Raw genomic sequence first — 21152 nt, forward strand, 5'->3', positions numbered from 1 at the left:
ATTGCAAAGTTTGCAAACGCCGAACAGAAAAAGGTTTGAATGTGCAATGAGCGAATGCACGGTGACATTCACTCATTGCACATTCGACATTGTGGGGCGGATTGCACTATAGTGAGGATTGAAAAATCGTCCCTTTCCCCACTGTAGTGTGATCTCGGAGTTAGAATATTAAAGTAGGGGGGTGTGGATGCGCAAGGGAGCTTGCCCCCCTGCTTTACACTTCTCTTTTTTTTTTATTCAACATTAATGTTCAAAAAACTGTGAATCTGCTTTTCAATTTGCTGTTTTTCGAACATTAAGGACTATCGCCGTTTTCACTTTCATGGTTACGAGTCGCTCATATGAGCATTCGAACCACTGTGATTCGGCTTTGTAAAGGTAAACCTAATCTGTAACTCTGTCAAGACCGTCTTCCTTCAAGATCACAGAATACAAAGAATTCATGTCAAATGTTACTAAAATGGCAACATCTAAAACCACATTTTTCATTTTATGAATAAAGTGAAATGAATCTTTCACATACCATTTGTGTTTCTTGCAATCAGATTCATCTTCTTCTCTATATATAGTGTTATTGCCTCATTCTTTGAGTCTTTGCTTGACACAGTTGGCCTCATGAGAGGATCCAACAAATGATTGTGTATTTTGGGTGGTCCAAACATAAACGAAACACATATATTTTATATATTTAAAGGAGAACTGCACACACAGACTAAAAAAAATGTTTATTTCATTATGATTTGGTGTTTTCTACATTTTAACACCACTCTAGGACTATTTGGAGGTTTTTAAATATTTTTATACACAAGAGGGATATGCACTTATATATCCAAATTGGAAGTCACGCACTCTCCAGCCTAGACTGGAATATCTGGTCAAGAGGAGAAGGTCAACACTTGCACCACACCACATAGAACATATAGCCCTCCAGAACACACACCAGCACTGCCTTCACATAAAAAGACAAACTGCACACCCACCTTCACGGAGACTCTCAATAAAAATCTCTCGAAACAGCAGAGACCTCCAAGGCAGAAATGCACTCGACCACCACAGCACAACACTAATCACGAGGCACATAACTCTCCTAAACAGTGTGCCACTCAACCAAAGCCCCTAAGGCAAAACAGCATGCCCAACACACTAGTCATAGGTGACTCAATAGTGAGGCACACTGATGTCCCACTCACTAGGCTGAATAAAGAGAAAGTAACAGTCAGCTGCCTGTCGGGCGCTAGGATCCGCCACGTAACGCATGCACTCAGGTCCCTCAACAACAGGTACAAATATGACTCTGTCATTGTACATGTGGGTGTAAATGACCTGAGACGTACCTCCCTGGACTACATGAAAAGAGGCATAGAGGAGCTCACGGATTATGTAGCCAAGGCTGGTATGACGCTAGCCCTGAGCAGCATCCTACCATCATCCAGAATGATGCCACAGTACAAGCAGAAAATTATTGATTTCAACAATTGGTTAAGTTTCTGGTGTCATTCTAAGGGGATCCAGTATCTGTCTGCCTGGGATAACATGATTGACAGACCTCGATGCTTTGCCAGAGATGGCCTGCATCTGTCACCCCTGGGCTTCCGAATACTGGCCAAGGCTCTTGCCACCCCTATAGTGGCTTTTTTAGGTGGTGTTCCAAAGACCAAATTACCACCATAACAGCTACAAACAAATGCATTCTGAGGATTATGCTGCTCAACGCTAGAAATCTAAATCTCAAAATGCACAATGGTACCTTCTATACCAAGGTAACAGATATTGCCAATATACTGGTCAACAGATTCGGTGCCAACTCTCCCCCCAAGGGGCCAGTCACAATACCAGTAGATTGCCAGGCACCCAGTATTACTGCTGCACAGGTTAAAACAGCACTGTCCAAGGCCAATAGTACAGCTTCTGTATATCCCTGGCTGTGGTCTACATGAACTACAGAGTGAACTGGTACCTCACCTGTGTGCCCTGCTCAATCACAGCCTCATCTCAGCCTTTGTCCCTACCGAATGGCGCACTGCTACAGTCATCCCTCTCCACAAAGGACAGACCCTGGGTACTATTGCCCCTTTAGCCTGACGAGTCTGATAAGCAAAGCTATGGAACACATCATCATGGACCTAATAAACCAGGATATAAGGAATCTCCAAACTCTGGATCTCACACAGTTTGGTTTTGTGAAGGGTAGATCATGCCTGCTCAACTTGGTCAACTTATTTGATTCAGTCACCAGAGCTGTGGATGAAGGCAAGGTGGTTCGTACAGCATACCTTGATCTGGCCAAGGCCTTTGACACCATTCCCCACTCAGGAATCATAGGAAAACTTACTAAGCTAGGCATCAACCCGTATATCACTAGCTGGGTTGCAAACTGGCTCACAGGTAGAACCCACAGTGGGAAAGTAGCTGACTCCAAGTCAGACTGCTGACCAGTCACGAGTGGAGTCCCACAGAGTTCGGTCATGGATCCCCTCCTTTTTGATATCTACTTCTCTGAAGTCCAGGCCAACACGAAGGGACTCTGGCTGACAAAGTTCGTAGATGATTGAAAGTTAGGAGCTATTATTAACTCCCCAAGTGATGTTGACATCTTGCAGAAAGGCCTCACTGAGACCAACGACTGGTGTCAGAATCATGGCCTTAAGCTCAGTGCCAAAAAATGTGTCATTATCCCCTTTGGAAAAAACCCAGTTCCCAGGAATTACCACATCGATGGTAGTCCACTGAACACATAAGGCGGTATAAGAGATCTGGAAACACAGGTTGTCAGCAACCTCTCTTTTGACCACCACATTGCCACTGTGGTCAGAAAGTCTTTCTGTGTGACACATCTCCTTACTAAGGAATTTGCATCCAGGAAGAAAGAGGTCATTGTCTCCCTCTATTCTTCCCTCATTAGGCCAATCATTGAGTACAATGCCCCATTTGGCATGTACCTCACTAAACACCTGAAACAGCTGCAGAGGCCACAAAAGTACCTCACAAAGAGGATCATAGGCCTTAAACATTTGTCCTATATAGAAAGACTAAAAAAACTCCCAACTGTTCTCTGTCTCATATCGCCTACTTAGGGGCTATCTCTCCTTGACTTAAAAGCCATGTCTGACCCAGCTCTGTTAGAAATGCTACATCTAAAGAAATCCCAATCCCTCTGTACCACACGCTCCAGAGACCTCAACTTCATTACTACAATCAACAGAACATGCTGGAGGCACAGATTCATAACCCAGAAACTGCCCATGCTATGGAATAGACTTCCCATACATGTTAAGCAGAGCACCTCACTGGCCCTCTTCAAGAGAAATCTTGATGAGTGGATGGGAAATAAAAAAAATTCATCCCAGGGATCACTCCAGTGGCTCTTCTCGACAGAGGCAGTGGGAACTAAGGTCAGGTGGCACAATGCCAGGGTAATCCTATGGGTTAGGCTTGTAAAGACACCAGGGCCATTAGCCTAGTACACACCTATGAACCTGTGAAACCATCACAGTACAATAAGTTACTGTTCTAGTGGAGAGAAACAGTTGATTTAAAATATTTTAAATGCTGTATTGTTGTTTATTCATAGCAGGGACAGTTAATAGGGAGAAGAAGGTTGGAGAAGTTGAGCATTTAATAATAGAATCTCATTGTTGTCCTTTAAATAATTGTTCATGGTCTCATTATTTAGGCCATCTGCAATCCATTTTTCAATGAATGCCTTAGTATTCTTAAAGGCTGTCAAAACAGATTTTGTGTCCACCTTCTCGTAATCATTTTCATTACAGTTCTGGCATTCACCCCATCAAAGCAATGACCCCATCTTTGTCAGCCATCAATGTACTATCCTAAGCTTTAATAATGCCTCATTTTCTTCCTTTAGCCAATTAAAATGTTTTTAAGAGCATTTTTTAAAAAAAAATTCCTAATTTTTGTTTCACAAACCTGCTCAAAGACTGCTACTTCTGATAGTAAAGGTGGATTATATAGGCTCAGTTTCTTATAGACATTCATTTCTATAGCGGATGCACTAGTACAGTGCTGAACTTTCAGCAGAGTTAAATTCAACTTATATGTCTACACCCGCAAGTAGTTTATTGAAGTTACCAAATCACTCCTCCCTGCTAACAATCTGATCAGTTAATGAGAGGTTAACCATGTCTAATTCACAATTTTAAAACTGTCATCAGTATCCTTCAGTAAATCTTTATCTTAAGTCCAACCACCTCTTTTATGTGATACAAACTCTTGCATCATTACAGATTCCTGTTGTTCCTGCATTGCAACCTGTGGTTCTTCTGTTGGTGCCTGTGATTGTCGGTCATATGTGTCTGTGGCAGAAGTACAGTAACTTCCTCCCTTTCCCTTTGTCTGTCAGCTCCCTCCTGGAACACACACGTATTTTCTGCACATCTCCATACCTTTCTCTGTTCCCCATCAAAACAGTAGTTAGAAACTGCATCGGATTTACAGAGGTCACTGACGTTTACTGCATCTGTATAATGCACCAAACAAAGGGTGGGAGCACTCTTGCCTCTTAAAAAAGTTTGCTGTTCTGTTACGACATTATTGCCCTCCTCCACTGTTCCTTTTCTGTTTGCTCCATCCATTTTCCATATTTCCTTCATATTCACTACCATTTTTGCAATCCTTGCAATCTCATTCAGATTTTTTCAAAGTTGGGGCTGAAGCTACTATTCTTCAGGAATATATGTAATTTGCTAACTTTATCTGTTAGCCTTAATATCGCCTCTTAATTAAAATTCATCAAAATTTCCAGGGTACATTAATCCTGTTTTTAAATTTAAAGCCTTCCAATCTTCAGTAAAACTCAGTGGAAAACTTGAACCCCTGGGTAACTTTGTAATTTTTAGCCCCTTCAACCCATATTTTGCCTTCAAGCAGTAGTAAACTAAATTGTCTCATTGTAACCTTTTCAACTTTAAAATGTCATTTTCCAAGGTTACACACTGTTCATGCAAAGAGAGAAAACCTTATCACAAGAACCATTAACAAAAGGGTTTATTGGGACTGCCAAAACTCCCAGTAGGGCAGTGAACATCTGCTCTGGTTCTGTCTCTCTCTTCATGCAACATATTATTAGTATTGCCTGATGATGCCATTCCCACAGAATGTAAACATGGACCAGTCAGGATTTCTGTCAGAGTTAAACGAGAAGGAAAAGTGAAAAAGTTCCCTTCTACCTGGCCTACATTCATGTCTGTAGTAGATGTTCCATGCAGTGTAGACATCCTTTAAGATACTATAAAGCTATGAATTTCACTGATAATAATGCGCAAAAGAAAAAAAACACAGCAAACTAAGTGTATAGGGTATAGTAAGAGATAGAACTGGTAAGTAAAAGCCTCATATTCTGAGAGATGATTTGGGAAGTGAAGATAACGATGAACCCGATAATAAAGACATGGTAATGGCCTTGAAATTTGTGAAAACCCTGAATGTGAAAAGTATTAAAAATATTGTACACTGGAACTGGTTTATTATAAGGGTATTTCCAAATACAGTAAAATTATTAAGCAAGGCTAAAAGTTTGTTTACGAAAAAGGGAAAGCCCTCAAAGAATTGGTAAAACATAACCTAAGAACTCAAGTCAGAAAGGTAGAACGAGAAAGTGTGGCAGTTGTAATCAGTATTGCTGCTTTATAACTGATTCTGAGATAGTTATGTTAATAGTGTTCAAATGAAACTGTCTGGGACATATATTTGTAATGTTATTACTATGGGCTATGCTGCTCAGTGCATGTTAAGTCAAGGATTTTATATCAAAACGTATTTACAAACATCTATATACTAATAGATCTCATGATGAAATGAATGCATTGTTTAGGCAAGACATCAAAATGAAAACAAGAATTGATCCGATGTTGTCAATTTTCATTTTATCCTCGACATATGGACTCTGTTCTGAACATCAGAACCAACTCAGCTGTTACTACAGCTCACGGTAGCCAAAAAACTCTTGAGCCTAACCTTTACCACAATGCTCCTCTCCCAATTACCTCAGCTCTCGTTTGCCATTTTCTGAAACAGACGTGTTCACCATTTCTCTCGAGCTAAGTGCTTATATTATTCTGAATACTTTTCTATTTTATTAGAGCTAATCTACTAATTCGTAACTTTGTAACGTTACCCATTTCATTTCTATGTCTATGAACTTGTACTGTCCTACTTTCTCCATTCTGTACACCTCTGTGTAATCTGACCTGACATTTTTGATAGTTTCATAGGTAGGTACTAGGCTATTAGCCCTAGGGCCTATATAAGCCTAGCCAAATGGTACCCTGGCTTTTGCCAACCAAAAAAAATTATTTTCCTGTGCTCCTGTCGAGCAGAGCCACAGAAGTGATCCCCTGGGTGAATTTCCTATCTCCCATCCAATCATCAATATTTTTCTTGGAGTGCTAATGAGGAGCTTTGTTTGATATAGATAGGTAGTTTGTTCCAGAGTATGGGAAGTCTCTGGGACCGAATCTATCCCTCCAGCATGTTCTGTTTATTGTGGTGACAAGGATTAGGTCCCTAGAGCATGTAGCTCGGAGGGATTGGGATTTCTTTACGTGGAGCATGTCCAACAGCTCTGGGTTTGATATAGCTTTATATGTTAGGCAGAGATCGCTTCTGAGTAGGCGATATGTGACTATATACTTTCCCTTTTGTTTAAAAACAAAATCTCTTATTGTTGTTAGTAGTGAGTGTTCCTGTTTGTAAGGACTTTCTACCTGTGTGCATGTGTATATGGAGGGTATAACTGGCCTGTTTATGCCACTGTTGATCAGAATCATGACTGACCAACCTGAAATTCCTTCTCGCTTCAAAAGATGCCAGAAATGCGGACACAAAATTCCTATGTCTCATTTCTTGTATGTTTATTGCCTGGGCCCTATTCACCTTCAAGAAGACTGTGCCATGTCATGGTTTCAGTCACAGGGCATTAGTGGAAAGAAAAAATAAACTAATATTGAAGGGTATGATTCCTTCAGCCTTTGGTGAGGCTATATCTGGCTCAGAAAAGGCCAAGAGCAACACCGATGTGTCCTCCCCTTCTTCCTCCACTATAACATTGGAGAAGTCTGTTGCTGCCTTCTACTCCCTCAACACTGTCTTCAAAAAGATCAAGGCCATCAGTTCCCTTAAAATCCTTAGAATCCTTGTAACCGACTGACTATGTAACCAAAACTTTGGTCCAAAAGAGACCTATGAAACAGAGTATCATATCAGATTGAGTCTTTGGCACTTAAGATTTCTGTACAGATGTATCCTGAATCTTCCACACCAAAAGTGTTGATGCAGTCATCTTCCTTGTTGCCAACTACCTCGGCAACGAGTGAGCATTTTGAGGAGTCATCCATTATGGTTCTCCCCAGAACTTCATATTTTCCCTTCTATTGACCCCTTTCCAGGAGGGTCTCCTTCACCCTTTCTGGATATGCCAAAATTGCCCTCCATCCTTTCTACTCATTCCACCGAAATCTTAACCATGGATGATGTGGAGAGGCTGGTGAATAAGATACTCTAGGTGAGAAGATTGTCAGGTACCTCTTCTGCTCCAGCCCCAATGGGTATAGGAGACGAGCCTTTCTTTACCACTGTTATTTCCTCCTGCTCTAACTAAATCTGAAGCCTTAGGGTTTTTGTCTCCACGCCACCTGGCACCGACTGCATCAGTTCCGGAGGTATCCCTGTCTTCGGAACTGGCTCTTGCTCTGAGGTCTTCAGTTCAATCAGATCCGGAGACCTGTCAGAGCCATATCTGTGCTGTTGGCTCTGAGGAGCAAGAGTCAACTCTTATTTTTTCGGAGCTTTCTATGCACCATGGAGCATCAACATGGATCAGCTTCGGTCCCAGGAGCTGTATCTTCAGAGTGAGGAGTGACCACGGTTCCAAGGCAGTCTTTCTCTTTTCCGGACTACCTTCCTTCTTCAGGAGGGCCAGCTTTCAAGGTGATGGAGAGATCCCTGACTGCCACAGTCAGCCCTATCCACTTCAGAGAAAATATCCCTTTCTTCCTCGTGCCCGGATATTCAACCCGCACTCCCACTGGGTCAGCAGGTGCCGAGACAGCAGGAGTCCCAGATAACAATTCTTTCCACTTTTGATATATTCCCAGATTGTCACACTGAGGAGGTCCCTAAGAAGAGAAAGTGTAAGAGGAAACACTTGGAATCAATCACCAAAGACACGTACTTCGATGAAGGGGAGGAATCCCCAAGGTCTACTTCGACGAAGGGGAGGAATCCCCAAGGTCAACCCCTAATGATGTCTCCTTTGGAGACATTCTGAAAATATTAAAAACGAAAGGTGACGAAGTCCAAATGTCCTTCTTCCAAGGAGTCAGTGTACCTACAGGCTTTTAGCATTTGACCATCTACCTCTTGGGTGACTCCATCCACTGATGACCTCTTTTAGTTGATCTCTCAATGGGCATGGAAGGCCTCGGATACTGTTGAACCTATCCCCCGGGTGACCCAACAAAATTCTGTCCGCACCTAAAGGCAAACAGTTCTGGGCCAAAGGGTTAGCTGTTGATCCCATGGTCATGGCGGCAGCCACAAAAAATGAACTGGACGAGGAGAATTCCACTATCCATCCACCCAACAGAGTATCCTGGGTGACAGATAGATTTGGAAAGCGGGTATATGCATCATCAACCTTTGCCTTAAGGTCTTTGAATTTTTTGGCACATTCTATCAGATTACAAATGGATCTGTTCAAGGAGGTATCAGATACCCTATCAAGAGCCATTTCTGAGGAAGTACAAGAAAAGGTTGCTTCCCGGATGGCTACCCTGGAGTTCGTGTCTAATGCATCCATGAGGCTCATTGCTTATGCAGCAGAAAGGGATCAACTCCCTGATTGGCTAAAAAGTTAAAAAAAGATTATCCAGGTGTGAGAAAGATGGAAAGACCCTTTGCTCTGGGCAAATGTTTTCCACTCCCCAATGATCCTTTTCCAGGAATCAGAAAGATAGTGGGAAAATGTGGTTCAAAATGTCCCAAGGGCCTTTTCAGGACACATATGGAGGTTAGTTTCAGTAATCTTCCTGCTGTACTAGCTGCTGTTCTCAAATTCCCAGCAAGCACAACTGACTAACTAACCCTACTTAACTGGATCTCCCACCCCTTTGCAGGTTCCTCGTGGCAAGAAATACAATACTTCATGTCTCACTTGCAGGGAAACTATTAGTTTCAGTAATCTTCCTGGTGTACTAGGCAAGTTTATGTGTAGTGAAACACTTCAGTGCTTATTTGACTAGTGGCATGCTCACTAACTCAAACAAATATTGTTGGACTCCCCTCCCTCTTCCCATGAACTTTCACCCTCCATTCCTCTTCTCTCTTTTTAGCAACTGTTGACACCAAGAGCTGTAGCATGTATTTAGGTTGCTATTACCTGCATACATTTTTTACCTCAAGGAACTGCTACTCTTCACTGTTCCACTGTCTTGTGGCACACATTAACTGATTGTTTCTACTGTGGTCTGGCAAGCTGCCTCAAAATTTCTGCCTGCTGCATTCGCCCTCGCTTCACTTGGGTTCACTCTGCTCCCCTACCCCCATTTCTACCCGTCCCCACATCAATTACCTTTGTAACTAACCATCTTAACCCCCACCCTCCCTGATCTCCAACTTTCTGTACTCCCCAATCAATTACAACCTGCCCCTCTTACAATAACCCCTCCCACCTCTCGACTCACTACACCTAACTCCTACCACCCTTGCTCACTGCTCTCATTCCCCCTTCTCTAGCTGACTATTACCATACACTTTCCCTCTATCAAACATCTACCCCCTTTTCATATTCTCATCATCCTCCAATATGTTCCTCCCTCTCTTCTTGCCCTACCTTCTTCTAAGCAACCTCACTTCCTACCACATTCAGCTAAACCTACTCCCCTCTTCTCCCACCTCCTCTCGTAACATAATTGACACTAGCAGCCACTACACCTCTACTTTTTCTCCCTCACTCTTCTCACCTAATTCAGTCTCCGCAAAATCAAACTGTTTCCAAAATTCCCCTCATTCGACAGAATTAAACAGAAATTTCTCTCACCCTATATACATCACTTCTCTTCCTCCCACTAAACATCCTTCAACTCTCAGGTGACATTCACCCAAACCCTGGCCCATACTCTTAATTCATCAAGTCCTGCATATACTTTACAAACACTTCAGCAGGTACCTAAACCTAGTCTCTCCCGGTCCCGGGCTCCCATCCCTCCTCGGGTGGGCCTGCTGTCCAGATGGTGGTGAGGGTCCTTCACTCCGAAGGCTCACAGTCAGCAACAATGACATCAGTATCAGAACCCCCCCCCCAGCATGCACCTCTCCCAACCCTCTATTTCGGGACCCTGGGCACGGAAGTCACAAGAACCCTCTTTGAAGGGAACCCCTTCTTCGGAGTCCTCCTCAGAAGATCCCACTGGGGAGCCACCCTGGAAGAAATGGTGCAAGAGGAAGCAACTTGATTCCCCGGAGGAATCTTTCACAGAAGACACTGATTGTGATGAGGGGGAGGGGTCCCCATGGTCTCCCCCAAACAATGTCTCATTAGGAAACATTCTCGAAATCCTCAAGCAGTGGGGAGACTGGAAGTCCTCTAACCCTTCTTCTGAGGAATCCGTGTTCCTGCAGGCCTTCCGTGCCCAGCCATCTACTTCCTGGGTGACTCCACTGGCAGATGTCCCTGTTAAACTCCTTGTGCAGTGTGCCTGGAAGGCCCCGGACAATGTAGAACCTGTCCCTCGGAGGCCAGACAAAAGTTTATCTACACCTGAAGACCAGCCTCACTGGTCCAAGCAGTTGACAGTTGATTCTATAGTCGTGGCGGCGGCCACCAAGAGGAAACTGGCAGAACATAGTTCCACTGTCCATCCTTCAAACAGTGTCCCGGACCATGGACAGACTAGGGAAATGGACGTATGCTTCAGCGACCTTAGCTGAACTATCTGGCACACTTTACTTGCCTCCAAAGAAACCTAATTTCTGAAATGTCTTCCTCTTTGGTGGGAGTACTGCCTGATGAGGTGCGTAATATTGTCGCCTCGCAACTAGCTAACCTTGCATCCATCTTGAACTCCTCGATGCGGTTGATATCTCACTCCATCAAGGGGGCAGCTCGAGCTGCCGCATCAGCCATTGTCATGAGACTTAATGCTTGGATGCGGTTGTGACTTCGCAGACCCTTTTAAATCTTCCTTCATCAATACACCTGTTGACAAATCTGCACTTTTTGAACCCAAAGTACGAGAAATACTTGCACATAGTGAGAAAGATGGAAAGACCTTTTCTGCTGTGGGGATACACTTTTCCAACCCCCAGAAGTCCTACTCCAGGAACCAGAAGGGAGAAAAAATGTGGTTCAAAAAATCCCAAGGATCTTTTCTTGACACTCATGGTGAACAATCCCCTAGGGTAGAGGGGGCAACTCATATGGAAGATGCCCCTTTCTGGGTAGATGGGGTCCATGTAACCAGGGAGCTAGAGATTCTTTCTCCGGCAGACCCTACCAGTGCTCCTGAGCAGCAGCCCGATTACTTTCCCCTGGAAGCAGTCGGGGGTCATTTTCTCTGCATCTACCAGCCTGGCATCTTATTACTACTGATGTTTGGGTGCAGAGAATAATATCCAGAGGCTATCAAATACCATTCGATTTAACTCCCAGACCTGTCAAACGAATCCCTGATGTGCCACCCAGTCAGAGGGAATTAGCAGCCTTAGAAATAGAAAAGCTGCTAAGAAAGAGTCATCCAACCAGTCCTACCAGACCAGACAGGATCCGGATTTTACTCAAGGTTCTTTTTAGTGCCAGAAAAGAAAGGGGACTGGAGACCAATCCTGGGCCTTAGCCTATTGAACAAATTTATCAAACCTCAAAATTTCTGGATGGTCACGATACAGTCCATTCATCCCTTCCTAGGGATGGACAGCTGGATGTGCTCTATAGACCTCCAGGACGCGTACTACCACATAAAGATGAATCACTGCTCCCGGAGGTTTCTCCTCTTCCGACTGGGGGCAAATCACTACCAGTTCAGGGCACTGCCATTCGGGCTCTCGACAACCCCCCCCCCCCCCGAGTGTTCACCAAATGTATGGCAGTTGTGGTAGCTCATCTTCGACTACAAGGATTTCAAGTGTTTCCCTATCTAGACAATTGGCTCCTTACCGCTCCGACCAGGAATCTCCTAGTCCGCAGCCTCTCTTACACTCAAGGTCTCGCTCCCCACTTGGGGATTGCAATCAACAAGGACAAATGTCCCCAACAAAGACACTGGAATTTATTGGAGCAGTCTTCGACACAACATCCTGTCAAGCTTCTCTCCCCCCTCACAGGCTTTCGAAAATAAGACACCAAATCCAAGACCTTCCTCAGACCTGTGTACCAGCAAGTCGTGTACTGCAACTCTTAGGCATTACGTTAGTACCACTTGCGAGACTGCACATGAGAATCCTACAATGGCTCCTTTCTGCACAATGGTCTTTGCTAACTCGCCACTCGACAAACCGTTGCAAGGAAAGAAATGTCATGGTGGATGAAGCCACAAATGAATCTTTGGTGTCAACCGTTCTGTCTTCCCCAGGCCACGGTGACCATGGATGCTTCCCTATTAGGGTGGGGGGGGGCATTTCCAGGAAAGACTGTCCAAGGCACCTGGTCACCCTTGGAGGCCAATTTGCACATAAATATCCTGGAGCTGAGGACAGTTCTCTTAGCGCTGCAAGCGTTCCATGCATCCCTACCCTCTGGGACCATTGCAGTTCAGTCAGACAACATGTCAGTTGTCTGATATATCAACAAGCAAGGCGGAACCAGGCCTTACCCCCTGTGTCGGGAAGCCATGAGGATTTGGCACTGGGCAATAGCTTCCAACTGCTTCCTTATAGCAATGCACATTCCCCGGAGTTCCAACCTTATTGCGGACAATCTGAGCAGGTACATCCTGATGCCTCACCAGTGGTCCCTCAACCCTGTTACAGCGAATCAGATCTTCCAATGCTGGGGCAAGTCTTGCTGTGACCTGTTTGCTTCCCCCCTAAACTACAAATGCAGAAGCTACTTTGCCCTGATCCCTCCTCAGGGGGAACCACCGAGGGATGCTCTAACGTACGATTGGCCACCGGATCTTCTGTATGCCTTTCTCCCGTTTTCCCTCATTCCAAAATTTCTCCAGAAAGCTCAGAGGTTGAGAAGCAAAGTGATTCTCATTGCCCATTACTGGCCCCGTCAAGTCTGGTTTCTGTTTCTATGGCCTCATCTGATTCACAGCCTGTGGATCCTAGATCATTCCCAAGACCTGTTATCTCATCCTCAGGGACTGATTCATCTGAACCTGCACAGTCTCAAGCTCACAGCTTGGTTCCTCCACTTCCAATGATTGCCAGGCTGCCTGACAGCCCATCTGCTGTTCGTGAAATTCTTCTGGTTTCACACAAACTTTCTACTAGGAAAGTTTATTCTAGTAAATGGACTAGGTTCTCTGTTTGGGCCAAAGATCAGAACTTAGACTCTTTCTCTATGCCTGTTCAGAAGATCCTACAATACCTAACTACTCTTTTACATGCAGGAGCCTCAGCTTTGACGATCACTGTACATTTAGCAGCTATTGCCAGTTTTCATAATGGTCTTGATAATTCTTCAGTTATGTCACACCACCTATGCAAGACCTTTTTGAAAGGAGTATTACATGTTAAAATGTCCGGTCAAGCCTCCCTTAGAACCCTGGGACTTGACTTTGGTATTTCAGTCTCTCACAGGTTCTCATTTCGAGCCCTTTGATTCATGTGATTTCATTTTTTTTTGTCATAGAAAACATTACTTCTAGTAGCACTTACCTCAGCGAGATGAGTATCTGAGCTGCAGGCCTTGAGTGTCAAGAGACCCTACTTGATCTTCCACATGGATAGGGTGTCCCTTCATACTGACCCCTCTTTCTTGCCCAAGGTAATTTCTGGCTTTTCTGTTAACCAATCTATTGACTTGGCGGTTTTCTTCCCTCAGCATTCTAATAGAGGGGAGTACCTTTTGTACACCCTTGATGTGCATCGGCAGCTTCGTTGTCGTTTGGACAGGATTAAATCTTTCAGGAAAGCAATTGTTGTGGCTTTTGCAGGACCCAGATTGGGTAAACCTGTTTCCAAAGTGACTTTATCTTCCTGGCTTAGAAACGTCATTACCTTTATGTACCAACAGAATAAGCTACCCTTACCTTCCAGAATAAAGGCTCATTCTACCAGATTTATGGCTACTTCTGTAGCATTTCATTCCAGAGCCCCTATGGATGATATCTGCACAGCAGCCACTTGGGCAAGACCTCATACCTTTATCTCTCATTACAAGTTGGATTTGGCCTCCAGGGGATGAGCATCTTTTGGTTCTGTGGTGCTCAGGAATATCCTTCCTTAGGGCCACCCAAGACTCAAGTAGCTGGGGACTCAGTCCTATTTGTAATGAATAAACAAAGATTTACAACATCAGATAAAGAAGTTATGTCTTACCATAACGTTCCATCTGTGTTGTAGATCTTTGTTCATTCATTACTTCCCCCTGCCTGGACTTCTGGTGGAATTTAGGAACTCCTGGGTAGGGTATTTGCTCAGACAGAGCCTTCTACTATTTTTTTTATTATTACATCTGTTATCTAGGGGTGGGCAAACTCTATCTGGAGTAACTAGGAGAGGGGCATTATGGGTAGGGCTTAGCTGAGATTTTTTTGGGTGGCGCGAGCTTGGAAACGGCCGTATCAGTTCCAAGGATGGAACCGAGGTCCTATTTGTAATGAATGAGCAAAGATCTACAACACAGATGGAACATTATGGCAAGACATAACTTCTTTTTATCAAACACAAACCAGGTTCCCCTTCAGCTGACAACCTGCTGCCTATCTTCCTAAAAGCTGATGCTGACTCCATAGCATATCCTGTCTCCATCCTTGTAAACCACTCCGTTAGTGAATCCACTGTTCCTACCCTCTGAAAAAAGTTCTACACTATACCAATCCACAAAGGTGGAATTTCTGTTGAGCTCTCTATAGACCTATTGCCATACTCCCTCCCCTCTCCAAAATTCTTGATCACTGTGGTTATAAACAAATCTCAGCTTATATTACTCATGAAAACTTAATTACCCCTACTCAGCATGGCTTCCACCCCCCACCACAGCACCACTACTGTACTTATTTCCTTTACTGATTCCATCTCCCTAACTAGAGATAATGATAACTAGTGTCCTGCATCTTTTTAGATCTCTACAAAGCCTTTAAGACTGTCTCTCACCCCTTCCTCCTCTCCAAACTCTCTCAACAACTATCTCCTGGTTCAGTAGCTACCTCACAGACAGACTGCAGTCTGTAAAATGTCTCTTTGCTCTTTCTCCTGTTCTCTCCATCAAAATCGCTGTCCCTCAAGGCTCTATTTTAGGCCTCCTCCTTTTTAATATTTTTACTAAGCAACTTCACACATCCTGTCCTCAGTTTTCCCTCGTACAGTACACAGATGACTCCACCATCATTTCTATCACTGACAGTCCCACTGCCCTATTAACCCAGACACAAACATCTTTCAACCTCGCTGAAATATGGCTTACTAACACCCAACTCATACTAATCCCTAAAAAGGCAAAACTTCTTTTCTTCCTCCTAAAATCCTTTTACTATCTTAAATCCTCATTCACCATCTCTTCTCTCAACAACACTACAGTCATAGCTGAATCACACGCTAAACTGCTTGGAGTAACAGTGGACGATCAACTAAAATCTGACCTTCATGTACTTAACTGCATCAAGAAAACCCACCAAAAGCTTAGTTTACTCTATAGAAACAAAAGGTTCCTCACATCCAACTCCAAGATCTCACTAGCCCAAGCTTACCTTCTCCCCAACCTGTTTTACATCCCTCAAATTTTAACCAACTTAGTCTTCACTACTTTCCAAACTTGAAACCATATACAACAAAAGTTGCTAGATTTGCAGCCAATCTGCCCTCAAGATCACACCACTGTCACTCTCTCCAGACACTCAGCTGGCTAGAGTTTCCTAACCAATTCTTATTTACCTAACTTTTCATTATCCATGCTATTTTGAATAAGTCCTCCTCTTGCCCTAGCATTTCCTCGCTTGTCTCCCTCTATAAGCCCTGTCGATCCCTCAGAAGCTCTGAACAATGTCTCTCATAAATTCACAAACCTAAAAAATCTATTGGACAGAATCAATACAGCAACTTCCCTGCTCTTGCATGGAACAAGCTCCACATGAACCTTAGAAACATTTCCTACATCTACAAATTCAAGAAAACTCTCAAAAAGTACCTGTAGCACATGGATTTGCCTCTGTACCCACCCTTTCTCTATCATTATCCTCTCCTATTCCCCCCTTCCCTATTACCATAACTCACTTAACTGCTCTGCATTGTACAATTACCCTCTGAACATAACCCAGTGTGGTATGTAAATTCATTCAAATGTTTTATTGTATATTTCTTTGTTATGTTTTTTATTTCAAGAATGTTATAATGCCTCTTACTATATTGTACTGTGGAGGTTTATCTATATTTGCTTAACTGTTTTATTGTAAATTCTTCACTGTATTTATCTTCAGTTTTGTAAATTTTCTTGCTTGCTTGTACTGTGGAGCTTTTCTCCCCAGGCCTCCACTGAAAAAGGGCTTTTGCTGAGATGAACTACCCAGTTAACAAATGTGAAATAAATAAATAAGATATCACATGAGAATACTACAATGGTTGCTAGCATCTCAGTGGTCAATGTTGTACCAAACCATGTCAGACCTGGTTTTGATCAGTCTTTGCAGAAAAGATTTAGCTTGGTGGATACATTCCAAAGACATTCTTCATGGCTGCCTCTTTGTCCCATCATAGATTGTTCAAGGCACTTGGTCCATCACAGAGGCCAACTTGCATTTCAGTGTCTTGGAGCTAAGGGCAGTGCTTTTAGCTTTGCAAGCCTTTCAAACTGCTCTACCTCTGGGAACAGTTGCAATCCATACAGACAATACATCAGTAGTTTGGTACATCAACAAACAGGGAGGAACCAGGTCTTAGCCCCATATGTTGAGAAGCTCTCAGTGGCAGTGGGCAATCTCTTCCAACCTGTTTTTATGAGCAACACATATTCTGGGGAATTCGAATGTGATAGCAGACAAACTGAGCAGATGTGTTCTTCTGCCTCATGAGTGGTCTCTCAATCTAAATGTGACAGTAAGTATTTTCCATCAGTGGGGACCGCCGTGCTGCGACCTTTCAGCTTCACCTCTAAACAACAAGTGCAGCAACTACTTTGCCCTTATCCCCCCCCCCCCAGGAGAGTCACAGAGAGATGCTGTTCTACACACTTGGCCTTCCAGACTGCCATATGCCTTTCCCCGATTCCTCTAATTCCAAAATTCCTACAGAAAGCAGTCAGGCTGAAGAGCAAAGTAATCCTCATTGCACCTTATTGACCTTGACAGATACAGTTCTCCTTTCTTTGGCCTTATCTGATTCAACAGCTGTGAATTCTGTACCCGGCACCAGACCTTTTGTCCCATCCAAAGGGATTACTCCATCTGAACATTATGAACCTCAAGCTGACAGCTTGGTTTCTCTGGTTCCATTCATAGCCAGACTATTTTCACTTTCTTCCCCAGTACGTCATATTCTCTTTGCCTCACATAAGCCAGCTACCTAAACTCTGTGCTAGTAAATGGAAGAGGTTTACCGTTTGGGCTTGTGACAACAGTATTGATTCCTTTTCAGCAACCATTGATAAAATCCTAGAATTTTTAGCTTCACTTTTAAGGCAGGTGCTTCCCAGTCTACCATAAAAATTCAATTAGTAGCTATTTCTAATTTCCATAATGTGTTTGAAGAATCCTCCATGGCTTCTCATAAACTCTGCAAAGCCTTCTTAAAAGGAACTCTTTTGTAAAACCCCCTTACCAAGATCCTGCCCCACCTGGGGAGCTAAACTTAGTGTTACAAACCATTGTCCAGCGTCCTTCTGAACCATCAGTTGAATGTGATTTAAAGTTTTTATCCTGGAAAGCTATATTCTTAGTGGCAATAACTTCTGTCAGAAGGGTTTCAGAAATACAAGCCTTATGTAGACCTCCTTTACCTGATGTTCTATAAAGACAGAGTTTCATTGAGAATAAAGCCTTCCTTTTTGCCTAAGGTAGTGTCAGAGTCCAATATCAGTCAGACGGTTAATCTACCAGTATTTTTTCCCGGTTGTGATAATAAAGGTGAATACTGCATATATTTATTTAACATTTGTTTACCGGGAAAGTATGACTTGGAACAAAGCCAATTTTCAGCGGAGGCCCGGGGAGAAATGCTTCAGATGCATGTCTTTACAACATGAGAGGAAACCAGAGCACCTGGGGGAAACCCACACAAATGCAGGGAGTATGCAGACTCCGCACAGAAGGCACCCCAGCCGAGAATCAAACTGGAGAACCTCTCGCTGCGAAACAACAACACAACTGCTCCACCACTGCGCTGTCCACTGATTAGATGTTCACAGACAATTATATTTCCATCTACATAGAACTAAGAATTTAAGAAAATCCGGCCAGCTATTTGTGTCATTTTCATCTAAATTCTTGGCCATCCAGTGAGCAAAGTGACCCTAGCCAGATGGCTCAAAGAATGTATTTCTTTTATCTATAATAAAAATTAAATTGAATTGCCTAGGCCTGTAAAGGCACATTCTACAAGAGCTGTAGCTGCGCCAGCAGTTTTTCAGTCTAGAGCCTCTTAGGATAATATTTGTGCAGCAGCAACTTGGGCTTCTCATCATAGCTTTATTACCTATTGCAAACTGGATCTATTCTCCAGGAGAAGAGTGTTATTTGGTTCAGTGGTGCTTAGAAGTATCCTTCCTTGAGTCCTCACAAGGTCTAAGGTAGTTGGGGACTGTGCCCCATATGTCGAGGATAAAATGAAAATCGACAACATCAGATAAAGAAGTTATATACTCACCATAACATTCCATCTGTGTTGTCCATTTTCATTTTTCAACTTCTTTATCTGATGTTGTCAATTTTCATTTTATCCTCGACATATGGGATGGATATATATATATATATATATATGGGCAGCCACGGTGGTGCAGTGGTTAGCATTGCCGCCTCACAGCAAGAGGTTCTCCGGTTCGATCCTCGGCTGGGGTGCCTTCTGTGCGGAGTCTGCATGTCCTCCCTGTGGTCGCGTGGGTTTCCTCCGGGTGCTCCGGTTTCCTCCCACATCCCAAAGACATGCTGCAGGTGGATTGGATACTCTAAATTGGCCCTAGGTGTGCGTGTGAGTGTGCCTTCTGTGGAAGGTTGGGCCGGGCTGGCAACTCGACACTGTAAAACTCCACTGCCATTCAATGTGCGGACAAGGTGATCCGCTGTGGCGACCCCTAACCGGGAAAAGCCGAAAGAAGAATATGTATATACATATATATATATATATATATTTATTGCTGTTAGATTGGTTGGATAATTAAAGTGTATTTAAATAATGATGACTTTATTTTAACTGCAGTCTGATGCAGTCCCTATTTATGGGTCCAAAATGTTTTTAATGTGTATAGGATAGCACATGCTTCACAATTTTCTCTGCTTTTTGTTTTAATTTGTCTGTTGATCTCCATTTTAGTTTGCACAATACTTATCATGAAATGACTGCCTTGGACTACACGAAAGCAAAGTTTTGTTGCCAGAATGAACTTCTGTTGCAGATGTTCATCGTGTTTCACTGTTGCAGTCATGACTGTAGGGTTCTCCCCTGCCGGCAGGCAGTCCTCGGTTGGCCAGAATCCCAAAGTCTGGGTCCGGCATCGGCTGTTCAACCATGCTCCCTGACGTCAGAGCGCCAGGAGGAGTACAAAGCTGACAGCCGACGCCATCTTCTCCAGTCTTTCTTGCTGTGCGGTGATAGCAGTTTGCAAGTGCCGGTCGGCTGACTCCTGACGATTTTTTCTGATAAACTTCAGTCCGAAGACTTTCTTCTCCATCAAAGCTAAGTACCCCGTTGGGGAAACTTTTTCTTGCTCCAGTCCGATGTCAGAAAAAGTTAATAATTGTATTTCATGTGGGAAGCAAATACCTCAAGGATTTTCATTCTTACTGTATTCCTTGCTTAGGCCCTGACCACGACGTAGCTAGTTGTCGGTTTTGTGCTAGATTCAATCAACGTACAATTAAACAAAGGTACGATTTTGCTTTTCATTACTTCGGTAGGCGCTTTAACTTCAAAATGTCATCGGATACGGTTACGGCTACCGGAGTTCACAAACGTCGCAAGGATAAAGACAGGCCTCCGAGGTCCAAATCTGATGATAGCGCACAAGCGGAGCCAGCTTCAGGTTCGGCCGTCGTCAGTGAGGCGCTTTTGCAGCCCCTGTCGTCGGCCATTTCAGAACCGATGGCCAAAATGGACTCTCATGAGGAGCCAACCAGGCCTTTAAATATTTCTATTGCAGGACCTTCGGACAATGCTCCTTCGGATGGGTCCGGAGCTGATGTGAAGGTACCGGCTTCCGAAGGGGTTTTCAGGCCTACTCAGCTTCTAATAAAGGCAAAGACAAAGGCAAAGACTCCTTCTAAATCAAAGACTGCAACACAGGCCTCTTCTGAACCGGCTCCCAAGTCACAGAAACAGTTACTCAAGATGGCGGAGGATTTACTTACTATGATTAGGGGTTCACATCCCCCTCCAGATAAAAGGCCAAGGCAGGATGTTTATTATGATTCCTCTGATCAGGCTTCTGTTTCTTCAGTTTTTTCTTCTGACCAGGAATATTCTTTCCCTCCTTATGAGGATTCTGATGCTGAGGAATCCATTCCTTCAGCTTCTCCCCCTGAGGATTTCTCTTTTGGGGAAACTTTGCATGAAATGAGGGAACATTTCCACTGGGAAGGACAGGAGTATTCGGAATCTAAGAAAAGAATAAGGGATTTTCTTCTTCTCCCCCAGCATAGACCCCTGGCTATTCCTCCTGTTTTGGATATTGTGGATGATGCTTTTTCGGAGGCTAACTTAATCCCTGACTCTTTTCCTCCTGCTCCTGTCAAGCCTGATAGATATTACAGGGTTCCTGATTCCCACCAGTTTTTATACAAGAACCCTTCTGCTGACCCTGAAACCATTTCTCAGGATCCTAAGGGAGT

The 21152-nt window shown here is 43.7% G+C and overlaps 1 protein-coding gene across 1 annotated transcript in view; it reads left to right on the plus strand.

Moving 5' to 3' along the window:
• LOC122814264 overlaps positions 1-21152 on the plus strand; it is a 618831-nt gene that overhangs the window by 230699 nt on the left and 366980 nt on the right. The gene's annotated exons all lie outside the window — the stretch shown is intronic.

Source organism: Protopterus annectens, chromosome 10.part0 (genome assembly GCF_019279795.1).
Source record: "Protopterus annectens isolate FY-2018-M chromosome 10.part0, PAN1.0, whole genome shotgun sequence".
In the NCBI taxonomy this organism is placed as follows: Eukaryota; Metazoa; Chordata; order Ceratodontiformes; family Protopteridae; genus Protopterus; species Protopterus annectens.